At 35.0% G+C, this 17,645-nt stretch overlaps 3 long non-coding RNA genes across 3 annotated transcripts; all 3 read right to left on the minus strand.

Annotated features, from left to right (window-relative positions):
• Positions 1–5,921: 5,921 nt before the first annotated feature.
• On the minus strand, positions 5,922–6,812 carry LOC147563913 (uncharacterized). The gene is made up of 4 exons (XR_015225623.1): positions 6,722–6,812; positions 6,373–6,434; positions 6,227–6,264; positions 5,922–6,018 (listed from the first exon to the last, which is right to left on the minus strand). It is a non-coding gene; the product is annotated as an uncharacterized LOC147563913 (long non-coding RNA).
• A 719-nt stretch (positions 6,813–7,531) lies between these two features.
• LOC147563914 (uncharacterized) lies at positions 7,532–8,663 on the minus strand. Its single transcript, XR_015225621.1, has 5 exons — positions 8,522–8,663; positions 8,339–8,438; positions 8,195–8,234; positions 8,030–8,074; positions 7,532–7,671 (listed from the first exon to the last, which is right to left on the minus strand). It is a non-coding gene; the product is annotated as an uncharacterized LOC147563914 (long non-coding RNA).
• A 4,205-nt stretch (positions 8,664–12,868) lies between these two features.
• Positions 12,869–15,876, minus strand: LOC147563915 (uncharacterized). Its single transcript, XR_015225625.1, has 2 exons — positions 15,443–15,876; positions 12,869–13,183 (listed from the first exon to the last, which is right to left on the minus strand). It is a non-coding gene; the product is annotated as an uncharacterized LOC147563915 (long non-coding RNA).
• Between the last annotated feature and the right edge of the window lie 1,769 nt (positions 15,877–17,645).

A 17,645-nucleotide genomic window follows, 5' to 3' on the forward strand; every position in this document is an offset into this window, starting at 1 on the left:
TACATAAGGCTGCCTATAATCCTTGAGTACTCTAATTGTCTGACTCCGGTTTTAGTAATATTCTTCTTAAGATGAATACTTGGATCTAATGGAGTCCTTGCTATCTTGTCGTCATTTTTACTAAACTTTTCCAAAATCTTCTCAACGTAGTGAGATTGGGACAAACCAATCCCTTCAGCTGTTTTGGTAAGTTTTATGCCAAGAATGACTTCAGCTTTTCCCAAATCTTTCATATCAAAGTTCTTGGAAAGCATTTTTTTAGTTGTATTAATGACATCTAAATTATTTCCAATAATTAATATATCATCTACATACAAACATAATATGACACATCCTTTTGTAGTGCTCTTAGTGTAGACACATTTGTCACATTCATTAATTTTGAATTCATTTGATAGTAAAGTATTATCAAATTTCAAGTGCCATTGTTTAGGAGCTTGTTTAAGACCATACAATGATTTTACTAGTTTACACACCTTTTTTTCTTGTCCAGGAACCACAAACCCTTCAGGTTGTTTCATATAGATCTCTTCATCGAGATTTCCGTTTAAGAAGGCTGTTTTTACATCCATTTGGTGAATTTCCAAATTATATAAGGATGCTATAGCTACTAAAACTCTTATGGATGTGATTCGACTAACAGGAGAATAAGTATCAAAATAATCTAATCCTTCCTTTTGTCTGAATCCTTGTGCGACGAGTCGTGCCTTATACTTTTCGATAGATCCATCTGGTCTTAATTTCTTCTTAAAAATCCATTTACATCCTAAAGGCTTACAACCAGCTGGAAGATCCACTATCTCCCAAGTATGGTTTTGCATGATGGATTCTATCTCACTGTTTACAGCTTCTTTCCAAAATGGAGCTTCTGGAGTAGTCATAGCTTCTATAAATGTTTGAGGTTCTCCTTCAATCATGAAAGTGACAAAATCAGGACCAAAGGTCTTTTGTACCTTTACCCTTTTACTCTTTCGAGGTTCAATTTCTTGTTCCTTGATTTCTATGTCATCTTCTTTAGATGGTTCTGAAATTTGATCACTTTGATCTCGGTTTCTTTTCTTAGTTTCAGATTGTATTTCCTGGTTTTGTTTATATGGAAAGATATGCTCAAAGAACTCTGCATTTCTAGATTCCATAATAGTGTTTACATGGATATCTGTTATATCCGATTTGTAAACTAGGAAACAATAGGCACTACTGTTAATCGCTGGTCCTAAGTAAATACAATCTACAGTTTTAGGACCTATCTTAACCTTCTTAGGAGGGGGAACTAGTACCTTAGCAAGGCGCCCCCACACTTTTGTGTACTTAAAAGATGGTTTTCTTTCATTCCACAACTCGTAAGGAATGTTTCCTGTTTTCCTATGGGGTAACTTGTTTAATAAGTGGTTGGCTGTTAAGATAGCCTCCCCCCACAAGTTCTGAGGTAAACCAGAACTCAACAACATTGCATTCATCATCTCTTTCAAAGTTCTGTTTTTACGCTCCGCAATCCCATTTTGTTGAGGGGTGTAAGGAGCGGTTGTTTGATGAATGATTCCATTCTTTGCACATATTTCAGCAAAAGGAGATTCATATTCTCCTCCTCTATCACTTCTAATTGCCTTAATCTTTTTATTAAGTTGATTTTCCACTTCTGCTTTATAAAGCTCAAATTTTTCAATTGCTTCATCTTTACTTCTTAATAAGTACATATAACAGAATCTTGTGGAATCATCTATGAAAGTGATGAAATATTTCTTTCCTCCTCTTGTTTGAACCATTTTTAAATCACAAATATCTGTGTGAATTAAATCTAAAGGTTCTGTGTCTCTTTCAACTGATTTAAAAGAAGGCTTAGTCATTTTTGACTCTACACATGTGGGGCACTTCTTTCTGGTTTCAATTTCAAATTTGGGTAATAGATCCATATTCATTAATTTCTTTATTGAATTTAAGTTCACATGTCCTAATCTCTTATGCCAAATTTCAGAAGAAGACTCAACAATATAAGCAGAACTCATAGTTTTATTATTAATAATATTTGATGCCTTAGGCATTACAGTGGTTACATTTAGTTTGAATAGACCCCCTGACATGTATCCCTTTCCCACATACATATTATTTTTGGACAGTACAAAGTTATCTGCCACAAATACAAGTTTAAACCCATTTTTACTTAGGAGAGATCCGGATACTAGATTCTTCCTTACATCTGGAGCATGGTACACATCATTCAAGGTTACTTCTTTTCCAGAAGTAAACTTTAACACCACCTTTCCTTTCCCTTGAACTTTGGCGGTTGAGTCATTACCCATAAACAGGTTCTCTTCATTATCTGCTTCTTTATAAGTAGAGAACATGCTTCGATCAGAACAAATATGACGAGTAGACCCTGTATCTACCCACCATTCTCTCATGTTACCAATGAGATTAACTTCAGAGACAACAGCACATAGGTTCATATTTTCAAATTTCTGAACCACATCAACGACCATATCTTCATTGTCAGTAACAAGAGCACATAAATTCTGAAGTTCTGAGTCTTCAATAAGTGAAGTTTGATTCTTCACTTTATTTGGTTTACTGCCTGGTTTAGAAGACCAGCAGTCCTTTGCAAAGTGCCCTGGTTTTCCACAAGTAAAACAACCATCTTCCTCAATCCTTAATTTGAGGATTAGGTCTTCGAGACCCATATCTTTGTTTTTGTGTCTAAGATAGTTTTTGAAATCCTTCCAACCTAGAGGGAGTTTTTCTATCATAGCACGAACTTGAAAAGCCTCATTAGTAATCATGTTTTCGGCCTTTAACTCCTGTAACAACATTTGGAGTTCTTGTACTTGTAACATAACTGGTTTGGAATCAGTCATTTTATAGTCCAAGAACCTTCCAACAATGAATTTTTTCATACCCGCTGTCTCTGTCTTATATTTGTTGATGAGGGTATTCCATAATTCTTTAGAGGTTTCTATAATATAATAAATATTATAAAGACTATCATCAAGAGAATTCAAGATATAGTTCTTACAGAGAAAATCACTATGCTTCCATGCCTCCACGGCAGACACATTCTGAATGTCACCATCCTCATTTAGGATAGGTTTTTCTTCAGAAAGATATTTAACCAACCCGAGAGTGGTTAAATAAAACAACATCTTCTGCTGCCAACGTTTGAAATCAATCCCCTTGAACTTTTCTGGTTTCTCAGCATGGTTCGAGGATGAAGCATTGACACGAACTGTTTCAACGTTTGTTGCCATTTTCTCTCTCTCTCTTAACAAAGAAACAAAGTAAGTTAATATTTTAAGAACTAGAAAACTAATTATAATAAATTGTCTTAAGATCCCTGGTTCTCTTTTCAGAGAATAGTTCTTAATCTTTCTGTTTCTTTTAACAAAACAGAGTACACCCACTTCTGTTTTTCTTTCTATCTCTTAAATCAGAGAAAGAGTTATCTTCTAACAATTAAGATAACAAGAGTGATTATAAAAAAGAAAAATCAAATGTAATATATCCGAGTCGAGGATACCTCTGTCCTTAAGACAATTTACACCCTGTATATCAGTACCAACAGTGATGGTGTATGTCTCCCAGGATAAAACGGATTACCTATCAAAGTAAAGATGGTACCTCTTAGTTATGATAGTCTGACGAACTTGGTAAGTAATATGAACTTCTGAACAACGATCCTTAAACTCTAATGCTTGAAAATGAATGCTCAGAAATGCAAAAAACTAATGATTTGTTTGCTGAATTCTCATGGTATTTATAGGGGTATTGACACCACTTCGTATGGGTGCCTATAGATGAATGGATGCTTCCCAACAGTCATATTTGACTGTTGGTTTTCGGGTGCCATATTGATCGTCAGATCTTAACGGATCTATTAAGATCTCGCGCATTGAACGCCCACCGTTAGATCATCAACGGATCTATCTTAAAAGCGCCAAATATCCTGACCGTCAGATCATGTCTATGATCGTAAAATCCAAGGCTCCAATCGCTCCTCGCGACGATGCGTACGTGCGAAGTGCAAAGTGCGTGCGGGCGCCTCTAAAGCGCCCAATGCGCCCTAAACGCCCATTCGCCCACGCCGCGCGTGCGCGTGCGTGATGCGTGGTTTGCGTGGTGCAAACCACGCCAACCATCCCATCATTCCAACCAATCTATTATTAGTAACATAAGGAAAAGTCTATATAAGGAAGTAGAACTTTCCTTATTTTTCCAATACGGTACTAATAATAAAACTACACGTTGTAGTTATCCCTATATTTTTCCGAAGTAAATCAATGACTAGGTTCCCACCGCGTCCTACGGACGCGGTAGATCCCTCTTGGCTAACGCCGTTGTGGTTCATTACGTCCCGATTTTACGAGTAAAGTGTTTTCGAGCATTCTCCGAGTCTGCTTATACTGTGGGATCTATGATCACGCCGTTGACATCACGTTGGGTCGAGCTTACCCGAGAAGTGTATATACACTGATGCCCATTTTCACACCTTTTGGTGTCATGTGTTTACTTGTCATCCGAAATCAGTACGTGATTTCATTCGAAATCAGTACATGATTTCGGATGACAGGTATTCGCGTGACCCCACATTGTGTGAAAATGGACATCACTGTACATACATTTCTCGGGTAAGCTCGACCCAACGTGATGTCAACGGCGTGATCATAGATCCCACAGTATAAGCAGACTCGGAGAATGCTCGAAAACACTTTACTCGTAAAATCGGGACGTAATGAACCACAACGGCGTTAGCCAAGAGGGATCTACCGCGTCCGTAGGACGCGGTGGGAACCTAGTTTTCATGTATTTCATCGTAAAAAGAAAAAAAAAATCGTAAGGAAAAACTAAAAATTTATTTATTAACCACAAAGATTATCCTTTATTAATTCCGACTGAAATCTAAATACAAAAGCCTTAAATAATGTCTCAATGTTGAATCATCACAATAATACTCCCGGATATATGGTGGGAACCTAGTTTTCATATATTTCATCGTTAAAAAAAAAACAAACAAACAAATTAAAATGTCAAGGGAAAACGTCAACTATATCTATTAACCACAAAGGTTCCTTATTAATTCCGACTGAAATCTAAATAAAAAAAACCTTAACTAATGTCTCCATGTCACCTCGATAAAGCAACATACAATTGCCCCTGGCTAAATACTGGAGTGCAAAGATCAACCCCCCACATTGTCTGAAAATGGACACCGTTATGCATGCACTACTTGTGTAAGCTCGCCTTAATGTGATGTCATCACGATACACGCACACTCGTAGTATTCTCAAAAACGTTTTTCAACGGCTAATCTGAGATGAATGTACTACAACTGCGTTAGCCAAGAAAGATCTACCGCGCCTGAGGGGCGGTGGAAGCCTAGTTATAATGTATTTCATTGTAAAAACATTAGAAATTAAAATGAAATTGGAAGGCGAAGCTAAAACATTTACTACTAACCTGAACAGAAAAAACAACCTTAATTAATATTGACGGAAATCCAAATATCATTAAGGGATGAATTAAATGTTCATAAGTTTAGTTTTAAAACCTTTAACTACATTAAAGTATAACTTCTTTAATTACCATAATAAAAAGGAAAAAAATTATTTAAATAGTTACCAACAGACAATCTGAATTGACAAACAGTAATAGATAACAACAATATGAATTGACAAACAATAAGAAGAAAAATCATCTGGTCAGGCATTTCTTCCAACACCTTGAACTCATAAAAATTTAACTAAAAATAAAACTATGAAACTAAACAGAATATCAAGAAAGGGTCGAATCTTATTGCTACCAACATATCCAAACATGAAAAATATACATGAGTACAACAAATAGTTCAAATTCTGATTGAACAATGGATATCAACTTAAATCAAATCATAATCTCATTAAAGGTTTAGAAACCATATCCCACGGATCCAATGAGGAACATCGAGCTTCAGCAAGAAGCAGTTGTTATGGCGAAATCTTGCTTTTATGCGACATTGTTTTCAGTTTTGCTTTGTAGTATAAGTGATGAGTTCTTGAGGAAGATTTCCATCATAAATATGAGTATGTCAAAAGGCGAAGAACACGTGTAACAAAAGAAAAACAACTCTCATGAGAAAAATATAACTGGTAAGAATAAATAAGGAGAGACAGATCACCAAATTATTAGAAAAAAAAACATATAAGCACATATATATATATATATAGAGAGAGAGAGAGAGAGACAGAGAGACATTGTATACCTCGAGCTCAAACAAATGGAATTTTTGCATTCTTTGGCCTAAAAGATTGAACTTAATATTTGTAACATATATCAGCGAGACAAAACAAAAAACTTTTATAAAAAGTACAGTAACTGGTTAACTCTTAATTTCATCAAACTCATTACCTTTTGACCTTTGCAACTTAACAATAAAATGGACCCATTACGGGTAACAAAAAAATCCTTTCCTGCAAAAAGAAGAAGAAAATTAGCATTAAGTAAATCAGTAAAAGTAAAGAAACAAAAAGAAACTACAACCGAGATCAATTGTGAAACAGAGACAAAGATGACTAAAGGAAATAAAAATCAAGACTAAAACAACAAAATGTTGTGATGAAGAACATCTGAGTTGTAAACACAAAAGTATAAACAATAGAAGATGAGTTCAAACACAAAAGTATAAACAATTTGACAAATTGTACTATAATTTAAATTTACAAATCATTATATACAATTTGAGTCTGTTTTAGCTTACCTTTTCATAGAACTTGATAGCACGGTCTAGATCGCCTACACGAAGCATGACTTGACGAAGTCGTTCGTCAAGTAGTTCAGGTGTTGGCCCCTTCTTCAAACATGTAACCATTAGGATACTTCATACAACCAACAATAAACAAAGTTAGTTACCTTTCGAGCATACAACTAACATAGATTAGAAAATTTTCGACACACTTTTGAGAGAGAGAGAGAGAGACTGCAACTGTCTTCAAATCTCTAAGAAGCATTTACTCATACAACTTTTGTACAACTAAAGGGTGAGCAATACAAACTAACCTGAAATAGATTGAGTGGAGATCAGTTCAAACATAAAAGTTATAAAATAATCAAAATAAATTAACATATAATATTCACGACGAACATTTAGTATATAACAATAACCAAATTCACCTCATAGAAGATGAAAAGGAGACTTCCAAACTGAAAACCCAAACTAACAAAATTAGATTAAATTAACAAATCAAATTACTGAAGGGCTGCACATTGATGAAAACCTCTCCGGAAGTATAGTTCTGGAGATGAGCTTTAGTGAGAAGCTGTGGCATACAAATGTTTAGAAATAACTTCCCATACATAAAGATTAGAAATAACTTCCCATGCATAAAGAGGAACTCATGTTGTACTGCAGTGAAAGATTTGGAAAGATAAGAAATCTTAAAAGTGATAAAAATTGATTAGCAAATTAAGAATATGCGAGTAAATGTGTATATAAGATATGATACCAAAGCCATTGCTGTTAAATGATAGGAGGAGAGGAATAGGTAACCAAGATTGTGTCACGCCTCATCGTGACACATCTTCAAATTCTACCCAAACTGATTGATATTAGAGAGAACATTCACCTCAAGCTGCAGTAATGTTTGTCTATTAGGCAAAAATATACATCCTTAGCAAGTTATTTCATATCAATCGTCAAAATTAGTTTTCCTGCAAAAGTAAACAATGTAATTCAGAAAAGCTTCCTAATCCAAATGTGCAACAAAGTAAAGTAGAAGAAAGAAAATATCAAACAACACGGAACTCATAATTCCATGCATTTAAACATTACAACTCACGGTTTAGGTTTTGGACTGTATAACAGTTACTAAAAGTTCAAAAAGGAATTCGAAAGTAGAGAAAGTAAAAATAGGGATCCAAAGTTATACTTCAAACTATAAAAAGATTTGTAAGTGTTGAAGCATTCAGAAACTTTCTCTCTTGTGAGCAAGACAGCAAAGGGTAGGATTTCTAAGTGCTAAAGCTGTACTTCAAACTATAAAAAGATCCATAAAAGCATATAACTTACCAAAGACTTTAGTTAAGCATTTCTTCAAATTCTTCAAATATCTCCCTGCAATTCAGAAGATCAAAGCTTAAATAAAAAACGACAGACCCAAAAAATAATCAAATGAATCATAAACTAAAAAGAAAATAAACTAAAAAGAAAAAGAAAAGAAAAAGTGTGATTTACCTGGGGTACTCTAATTGAAGGAGAAGAAGGTATTACAAAACTGCAGATTGATTTAAAGAGAGGGTATGATTTCTATAGAGATGTTGAATTAAATTTTAAAGAATAACAAAAACTGTTTAGAGAGAGAAAGAGAGAGAGAGAGACCTGGAGAGAATTAACGGAGCCACGGTGAGTAGATGCGATTGGATTTGATACGATTATCAAATTAGGGAACTTATAGTTTCCAATAAAACACCTTCTGAATCTGTAAATTATAGCCCTTCATAGAAGTTAAAGAGAGAAAGATAACAATAGAGATTAAGAAAACAATAGAAATCTACAACTGACCTTCACTTTGGGTTTTGATTAGAAATCGTTGCAGAGAAGGTTACTATTCCTAGGGCTTCTTCCATTTTAGGTTTTCCACCTCCATGGTTTTCTCTTAAAAAATGAAACTAAGATTTTGGATGGACTTCAAATTGAGATACAAAGATCTTCCGGAGAAGTTAGGGATTTCAGAATCGTGGGAGTTTGAGAATTGTCGTGGGGAGGTTGGAGAGATAGTAGGGAGAGTATAAAATGACTTTAATGCCCTTTTATTATTATTCTATTTACATAATTGTATATTTTATGGACCGTTCGATCTAATCAAAACTAAATTTGTCAAAAGAAATGGACGGTCAGACTTATCCCCTGGATAACCGACTGAGCTGTTTTAATATAATAGATAACTCATTCATATGAAATCGGATTCTGACAAACTTTATGTCTAAATTCAAGAGCTCGACGAGACGAATCCAATGGTCCATCCTGATCTTGATTTGGACAACGTTTGGTTGCCCAAATTGACAAAAGACAGATCCAGTTTCTACATTAAATTTATCGAATATACATGTATTGTAAAAGCAAAAAATAGTCACAAGAAAATTTGAGATAGTGCTTATCAATTTTTTTTAAAACACCTAGTACCTATCAATTGAGAGCTAACTTGTTACATCCTATAGAAAAAGTAATTGTTGAATTTGCAAAATGTCATTTGTCTTTGTCCAATTAATTTCTATTTCAGAGTTCATTTTGGGAACACATTACTTCTAAGAAGTTTTTTTTTTTTTCTGTTGAACTCATTGCTTCTAAGAAGTTGATAATAAATAATTAAGTTTAGCTAGTGGGTGCATTCATTAAAATATTTATTTTCTTTGATGTACATTTGTAACTAATCATGTTGCCTTGTAGCACACAAAAAGTAATTTTGGCTCATTATTTCTACCAATACAAATTTTGCCATTTCGAAAAAATAAATAAATGAAAATACCTTTTAACTTGATGCTATCCTATTAATTTGTGGAAATGAATATTTAAAGAGGATAACTCATGTAACATTTTATGGCTATTATTTGATGTCCCAAATGGATTTTATGGCCTCCTTATATGAAGGATATAAAATACATAGATTGAAAGCCCCAACCAAGATTTGGGCCTGATGTGGGCCTCAATGTTTATGTGATTTGGGGCCCGAAGTAGGAATGGGTCAGTACTCATAGGAAGCCCCAAGCAGGAATATTGGTGGGGGAAACATGTCTCCATGTTGTATTGAAAGAGTGTGGCGCCATGAAAACTAAAGACTCATGGTTGCCTCTACACTAAAGAATGGTGCTAATAACATAGGTTGTAATGAAGTTAGTTAGGAAATGTTAACTAGCCTCTTGTCATGTAAGAAAGTGTTCTTCACATGTAACTGAAAATAGGCCAACCACATGTTACCACAAGAGAAAGAATAATTCCAATAGTCAGTACAAATGACAACAGGGTTAAACGTCTTATCAATTTAAGCTTAAGTTCTAATCAAAGCCTTGGACCACCAAAGGAGCTTTGTACTGATCAACTGGCCCATTTGATTTGAGTTTGGTATGAAAAACCCATTTAAACCCGACTATATTCGGGGATGAACGAGGCGAAACTAATAACCAACTGCTGTATCACTTGAGTGCCTCAATATCCCATTCATGGCAAGTTGCCACTGTTCTGACTCGCTCGCAGAATGGTAAGCCCGACGACCCGAGGCTCCTTAATGGCGGATAGTGCTGCAAATAAATTTGATCCACAAGAACGAACATTATTAGGATCACAAGGAGAAATATCATATGTAGAGTTCACCTGCAAATAGACCGGTTATACGGACCAGTGACCGTCAAATACTGCATGAGTATCCGACCAGATCAACAAGAGAGGGGGGAAACGGGTGGTGTAACTAGCTTGGACATTGAGCGGAGCGACCGAGGGGTGGAGAGGAATCAACAGAAGGTGGTTCCACGAGAGGTTCTGGAGGAGCCACGCATCACTCATGATTGAATCCAAATCCCGGAGGCCGGGTATACAACACACCGAAGAGGATGTCTCCATCAAAAGGTGCATGGGTACCTGGGTGAGATCAACACGAGAGGGGGAACTGAAAACTGATGGTGTAACTAGGTTGGACAATGGGAAGTGCAACCTAGTGGTCGAGGGTAATCAGCAGAAGGCATTTCCATGGGAGGTTCTGGAGGCGCCACACACGGGAGTCCATATAGAGGTGGTGGAGACACCTTACTGAGGCCCGGTTGGTCGTCCAGAACCACTTGCGTGGCCTAATCACATCAGCCATTGGGCTGGCGTCACTGTCTAAACGCAACCCTAATGAGGGTGATGGAGGGGCTGAAAGAGAGAGAAAAAAGGAAGCGTCAATTAGGGGGTTTGGCTCTGGATCGGCCAGGGTTAAAGGTCAATTTTTGAAGAAAAAAGGGAGAATTTACTCTAATGCCTTTAGTGATTTTGGACTTACATTTACGGTTTATTCTTGTTCTGTTTCCAACCGGTCATATCAACCTCTAAACTTTTTGCAGTTTTAATACTAGAAGCAGGGCCGTGTGGTGGGGGGTGCGGGCCGTGCGCCCGCACAGGGCCTCCCACCACACGGGGCCCATTTTTAGCTTTGAGAGGCGTAGGGACAATAAATAAGTAAAACAAGTTTCACGTTTTAAGCATCTAAATTGAAGCAGCTCCGATGGTTTGATGTTTCATTTCCAATACGGGAAGTCCCGAGTTCAAGCCACATGGATGACAATTCCATTTCTTTTTGTGACTTATTTGTTTTATTGTTTATTTTTAAGAGCAAATCACTTCTTTGCTTTGCTAGCTAGTTGTTTGGTATAGTTTGTCTAAATCTAAGTTAAAATCATAATAGACAGTCACACATTGGCAAGATGAATAATTTAATTTTTTTAGAATCTTAGTAGACACTAACATTTGATTATTTCAAGAAAAAAGTTATTTTGTTATCAAGGAAAAAAAGCAAACACGCCTAAATGTTAATTCTTATTTCCATAGTTTAATTTTTATTTTTTAAATTTCAAACTAATGTTTTATAAAAATAAGACTCTCGTCAAATCAGAGAAGTTTTACATAAAAAATGTCACGACAATCATATAATAACATTATACATTGAGTTTGGATTCGTTAATGATTCAATCTTAATTTTATAGTTAAATCATTTGAAAACAAAAAAGTTCATATAAAAGAAAACTCTAGTTTTTTTTTTTATATAAAGGGGCCCCACTTCAAATTTAGCACCGGGCCCCTAAATTGTCAGGCACGGCCCTGACTAGAAGAAAACGAATGATGTGATTGTTAGATACGGAAATGGCAGACTACGACTAAAGGAGACGATAGATCTACACTTTGCAATAGTGACTTTGAATTTCATTCTTGTATTTAGTTCTCTTAAGCGACTTGAATCATTTCCCCACGTCGTGTTAAGTTTGAAAGGCTCCTGAGAGTTGGAAGGGAGTACGAAGGGAAAACCATAAATACCTAAGGAATAGGGGTAAAGACCTTTATTACAAGCATATCAAAAACTCGACGAGAAAGAATACAAAAAGGTTAATGAGAAATTTAATGGTATAAAACTTAATAGTGCAGATCATGAAGTGACGATCGACGAGGTCGCGAAGAAGATGGAGGAAGATTTGAGTCTTCTTGGTGCTACTATTGTCGAAGATCATCTTGGATAGGCAATGATCTCAAGGAAACTGTATAATTTTCGTAAAACCCATCATGCAATTGGAATGGAACTTATTGCTAGGGAGTGAAGAGCAATTCTTACAAGAACTTATTGCTAGGGACGACATTTATCTTTCTCTTATTTGAAACTACAATTGTTGCAAATCAAGTGGACAGATTAATATATAGTTATAAATCAAATGGAGGGATTTAAATCCTTAATTGGTTGAACACACCTGGAAACATTTGAACATTTTCGATCTTTTTATTTTCTTTCTGTAACTTTTGATCTTCATTTTCATTTTATTTTCGTTCGGTATTCTACTATTAATTAATATTTCAATAAATAATTAATAATAATACTTAATATCCAGTAATAATTGTTATTAATTAATATAAACAATATCTTGTTATTAAAAATAACATAAATAAAAAAACTAATTAAAAGTTTTTATTGAAGTGTAGAGACTTATCAAAATACTTATTGGAAATGTGTTATCTAAGCACTAAGTAATTTTATCAAAATAATTACGTAACAGTTTTAATTAAAAAAAATTATTTTGCTATAATATGTTATGCCCAATCGGGGTTAATGTGAACAATACGAGTAATCCAAGACAAGCAATAGGAACAGGAATAGTAAAGAACAATCAAGAACAGAACACAGAGATTTACGTGGTTCGGTTGGTGAGACCTACTCCACGGCGACAACGGCGCGATGATTTCCACTATGATAAGCAAACAAGTTTACACAAGAGATTCGTGAGATTGTGTTTTACAGATATCTCCTTAGGGTTTAGTTTATATAGCCACTAAACCCCAATCCCACTGCCTCATCGACTCTCTACAACCGACTCTCTCTACAACCGACATTATACACAGATAACACTAATCACCGACATAAGCCTAGCTTTCGCATTCCAGCTCTGTCTCGGAGTCCAGCTCTGCCTCACAGCCATGCTTCGCATGCCAGCTCTGTCTCAGTAATCAGCTTTGTCTCATGAATATCTCTCTTATTTTTAAATGTTGTGTACTGAATTATTTATATAGTTTTTAATTTTATATACATTAAAATAATTTTACAACATTATCAAGTTTTATGTTAGTGTATTCTGACGTGAAATCTTAGTTCTACATGTATCGATTACCATCTCTAACATTTATTATGTTTTCTTTGGTCAAGAGTCTAATTACTTAGTTGGTATACTGCTTGCATATCAAATCAACTTTACTAGAAAATTATTTGAAGCGATCTTTAGAAATTTCATACCACGAGTTTGATTTCATGATCAATTTAATGGCATCTATATTATTGACTAATTTTGGATATTTATCTATTGATACGTTTAATACATTTTCAACTTTATGTTAACGTACTCGAGGGTCTCCCATAAAATTTGACACCGGACCCTCAGATTCTCAGCAACGGTTATGTCATTAATCTATGTTCAAAAGAGTTGATCTTTTTGTTGAAAAAATGATTGACTTTAAAACTACGAAGTTACAAAAAATTTAATATCAAGGGAAGAGGAGTCAGAGGTACTGGATCCCAGACGATTTAAGCTTCCATCCTAGAATCCAAGCATCCAACCATTGGTCTGGAGCATCCTTGACGTCTATTCCTCATTGTAGTTGGTATTATTAGCTAGAACTTTTATTTACTAGCCATTTAGGTCTGCATAGGGGTGATGGGAGGCTAAAGCCTCCCTTAGCCCCTATGTGGATCGGCCACTAAGGGCTATTCCATTACTAAATATAAAAGAATTTTGAAGGCTGCATGGGGATGTACTCGACATTTATTCCATCATGTATATATAGTCAATTGACAAAAGGTTTTTGTTATGTGCGAAAAACGTACAAAAAAACACTAGACATAGAAAAGACGCCTTAAATCTCATCCAACACATTATGTTTCTGTTTTAATGAATTAAAAACATCTTTCCGATGAAAGCCAAATATACAATGGTGATGGGGGACCTCCCTCACTTTTTTTTTTTTCTGATGAAGGACCTCCCTCACTTCATGATATTTTGTTTTTTCACAACCTTTATGGGTGCAAAAAAGACCAAGGTGCCTCTTGTCTTACAATTTTTGTAAGTTATTTTTCGATTCTAAAAATAACTCATGTTATGTCTTTCTAGTGGTCCTTAAACCTCTATGTAATGTCCAATAACTGCCCCCAGTTGGTTTAATGTGCATTGGAAGAAGAAGTCACAAATTTGTTTCCTATCAATTATGGACTTGTGTTAAAGACTATAATATAAATATATAGAGGGGCTTTTTAGACCTCCTCATTAAGAGAGTCTCAAGGGTCTTTATACAGGGTCAAATTTGTGTCAGAAAAGTTTAATAGACGCTCTTTTTAACAACATAGTTATATATATTGTCAACAGATCCTAACCAGTCAGGACAAATATAGAAGGGTTGAAAAGGGATTAGTGCTCAAGATGAAAAGAAAATAACACATAGATCCATGGACTTGATTTGAGGTAAATTTTAAGTACCGGGTTTTCTAAGAAAAAAAAGTTATTGTGGCCCTAATTTCCTATTAGAGATTTATAGCCCGTCTTTTTGGCTTTCTGTCAAAAAATCCTTTTTCTATGCGACAGATGAAGGAATAGAGAGAAACAAAACTAAAACGGATCGATCAAAACTAAATATGTGGTTGTAATAGTTGACAATTATGGGTAGTTTTTGCAAGGGGAGTGCTACAAAAACAAAATTTTTGACTCAATGGTTCGTTTTGACGAAAAAAAAAAGTTTTTTCGAAATTTTTTTAAAGTTTGATATTGATTTGGACCTTTCTTTTACCCGTGTGACTCACTTCTCCTAAATAATCAATTGATATGTTTTAAACATATAACCGACGTACATGTTTTAATAGTATATAGGATACCCCGTTTACAAAACTTTATCAAACTGTTAATACCCTATTCTTTGTTTTTAATCAAGAGCATCTCAGCCAGTTGTTGTAGGTAGTGCCCTAAACATAAAAAACATGTTAATTTAAAAGAAAAAGTCATTACTATACTGGACCAGTCATGTTTAATACGTTAGAAAGCCTGAGTAAGAAAACATTTTTTTCTGATGGGAAAGAAAACCTAGTTAAACCTAGTTTTTCATGTGTGAATTGAAGTTTAAGATGTTTGGTAGGGTTGGAAAGAAAATGGAGTGTCTTTAGAAATTTGTGGTAAGAATGCATGAGAATCGGGGGAGTGCCTTTAAAACTCATACCAATTAAACCTTATTTGGGTTTGCTGAACCTCAAATCCTCCAATCAAATAGCCTCTTTGAATAATTTTGTTGTGCTTGAAGGAATCAACCATCGGCTTAACTTGAATAATATAACCACATCCTCATCAGTACCCATCTCTCAAAATTACTTAAACACATCAAACAAGGATCAAAATCAGATTCATAAACCATAATATAAATTTACCAAGATTCCGTCAAGCTTCTAGTTGCGGTTTCACCAAGATTTCAAGCTTCCAGATTCTATTCTCGATTTGTGTTTAAGTTTTCAACATTTGGGTTTTCAAACTTCTTTCCATGGAGGCTAGGGTTCCTTCAAAGATTAGGTGAATTTTTTAGAGAGAGAATGTCAATGATTTTAGAGAATGTTAATCCCATTTTTCAAATTTCTTCTTCTGTTCCTTCATAGCCATTTCAATGGTTATTAGAGAGAGATAGCCCGGGAGGGAAAGAGTGATATAACACGAGAGAGAGAGAGAGAGAGAGAGAGAGAGAGAGAGAGCGTGTTTTGTGTGGGAAAACCGATTCCGGAAAATTGTGAGACGCTTTTTCTTACCTTTTTTTCTAATGGAAATCAACTTTCTTTCTTACTCATCATTGTCTTACGAAAATCGATTTTCCCACTTCACTTTCTTACGTATCAAACGGACAATCCTAAGAGAACAATATGTCCAAACATGTAATATTTACAGCCTGCCCAAGCATTTGGAGGATCTAAATCTAATGCACATAGAGAATCAAACTGAGAGAAAGAAATAGAATTTGAGATTATAAAGTTTAGTGATAGAGAACTGAAAAAATAAAGAACGAAAAGATATAGTGGTTCACGCGCCTTTGAAGTTGACCTACTCTAACCAATTTTATGAACTAAAAGTTACTCGACTCGGCGGACTTCAAGTCAAACACAAAAATTGAATGCTTGTTTTGACAGGAGGCACTATTAACAAATTTCTAGGAGTGCTTTAATCGGCAATGGCCACTTGCACTAACAGAAGGTGCCTGCAATCCGCTTACATTAACAGGGTGCCTTTAAAAATTATTTTTTACATATCTTTGGTGGAGTTCCTATTAGGGAAATTTTAAATCCACTGACAGATTGGTTATATGCACTCACATCAACAGTATTTTTTGTTCAAATTGGAGGTGATGTGAGTGGATATAACAAAAATTGTGAGTGCATATTTAACAGATCCCTTCCTCCTGTGGACAAACTTTGACAAAGAGGTATATGATTCCTAGTTTGTATTTCCCATTTGTTGGTAGACTACAGGACCTTATATGCCTGATCATCTTGCTAAGTGGAAATGGAACAAGCCTGTAATAAGAACTCATTATCTTTTTCCCTCCCCTATTCATACATGGGGGGCTGCAAATCAAGATTGGAGGAGTCATGTCCTAAGGAGGAATTTCCAATGTCATATGGAACTTGAATGATCTTACTAATATGTACTTAATAAGTGTGGACTGGTCATCTGCTAAAATACTCATTTTCTTTTAATGTACAATTGTAATTAATCATGTTGGCTTTTACCGAAAAAAAGGGATTTTGGCACATTATTGATACCACTACAAATGTTGCCATTTCAGAAAAAAATAAATATAATTACCAACTATTAGATTATGAAAAATAAATAAATTTTGGAAAGGTTGAAATGTCCAAGTAGCTGACCAACATCGTCAAAAAGTGAACTACAATTTGTTTAAAATCATATAATTTAGAAAATTAATTGAATATTTGACAAATTATAGTTATAAATAACAGATGAACAAATAGTAATCTAGAAACAAGCAACTGGAGATAAATAAATAAAAAGTAGAAGCAATTTAAATTAAAGGGGGAAGAAAAAGACCAATAGTCTTCTCACTTTTTGTACATTTCCGTGAAAACTTAATTATTATTTTTTTGCTGAAATGTGAATACCAACTTAAATGAACATTCCTTAACAAAAAAACTTAAATGAATATAAAGAGAAAAGATGTAGACATTTCAGCTAGGCCAAACTAGGTCAACAGACTACCGGGCGGCCCCCTATTAAGTGGAACCCCCACAGACCCGAATGATCCAGCAGGCCAAAGTATGGCTTGGGTGAATTCGAAAGGGAACATTACTAGGGACGGGCTAGTCAAAATTTCCTTTTCCAACTTCCAAGTATTTCCATGCAAACCAATTAATTCAATCTTTCAC

Source organism: Eschscholzia californica, unplaced genomic scaffold (genome assembly GCF_041429995.1).
Source record: "Eschscholzia californica isolate CP2 unplaced genomic scaffold, dmEscCali1.0.p SCAF_1, whole genome shotgun sequence".
In the NCBI taxonomy this organism is placed as follows: domain Eukaryota; kingdom Viridiplantae; phylum Streptophyta; class Magnoliopsida; order Ranunculales; family Papaveraceae; genus Eschscholzia; species Eschscholzia californica.